Raw genomic sequence first — 795 nt, 5'->3', positions numbered from 1 at the left:
CGCACCACGCACAACCTTCGACTAATCACAGCAGAGTCTCCTGTACATGTTGTCCAATCAGATTCATCAACATAAGTCAATACCCGAAAATCGTGGCTGGACATCATTGGCCAAGAATGAATAATCAGCACATCACTTCCTAAAATTTACCTACTGGAAAAATCTTTGTTAACACGTTAGTTAAACTTTGGTTTTCTTATGCAATGTCACAGCCAGGTGACTCGAAAGCTGGATGACAATATTTATTTTATTGACATTGACATTATTTGTCACTGACTGTAGCATTATGTCTCTGTCTGTTTCAGTCTATAGTAGCCACATTTATATAATGTGTATCTACATATATGTATATGGTGTAGAATTTAGACTATCTGCAATGCATTCCCATTCAAAGTGTGGATTTTTTACTTAGATATCTGCTATGGAAGCATTCAGTAATGATGACTACACATGATCTGCACAACTGATCTTTGTCCACTAGGTGTCGCTTTTGGTGAGTTGTGCAGATGATGGCAAATAGTTGTTTTTTCCGGGTTTTTTTTTTTACAAACGCACTCTATGAACAATTTGTGGAAAACTGAGATTGTGTTATACTGGATTCACTTATGGTGGGATGAATTTGTGTGTAACATTATCATACAAATATGCACATTATTATGCTGCTTCCTTAGCCTGTCTGATGGGTGTGTACTGACGGTTGTATGAGTATAGGATAAGGTTACAAGTGCTAAATAGCAGTTATAGTTATGTGTGTGTGTGTGTGTGTGTGTGTGAGAGAGAGAGAGAGAGAGAGAG

This window comes from Etheostoma spectabile, chromosome 8 (genome assembly GCF_008692095.1).
Source record: "Etheostoma spectabile isolate EspeVRDwgs_2016 chromosome 8, UIUC_Espe_1.0, whole genome shotgun sequence".
In the NCBI taxonomy this organism is placed as follows: domain Eukaryota; kingdom Metazoa; phylum Chordata; class Actinopteri; order Perciformes; family Percidae; genus Etheostoma; species Etheostoma spectabile.
This window is presented reverse-complemented; position numbering follows the sequence as displayed.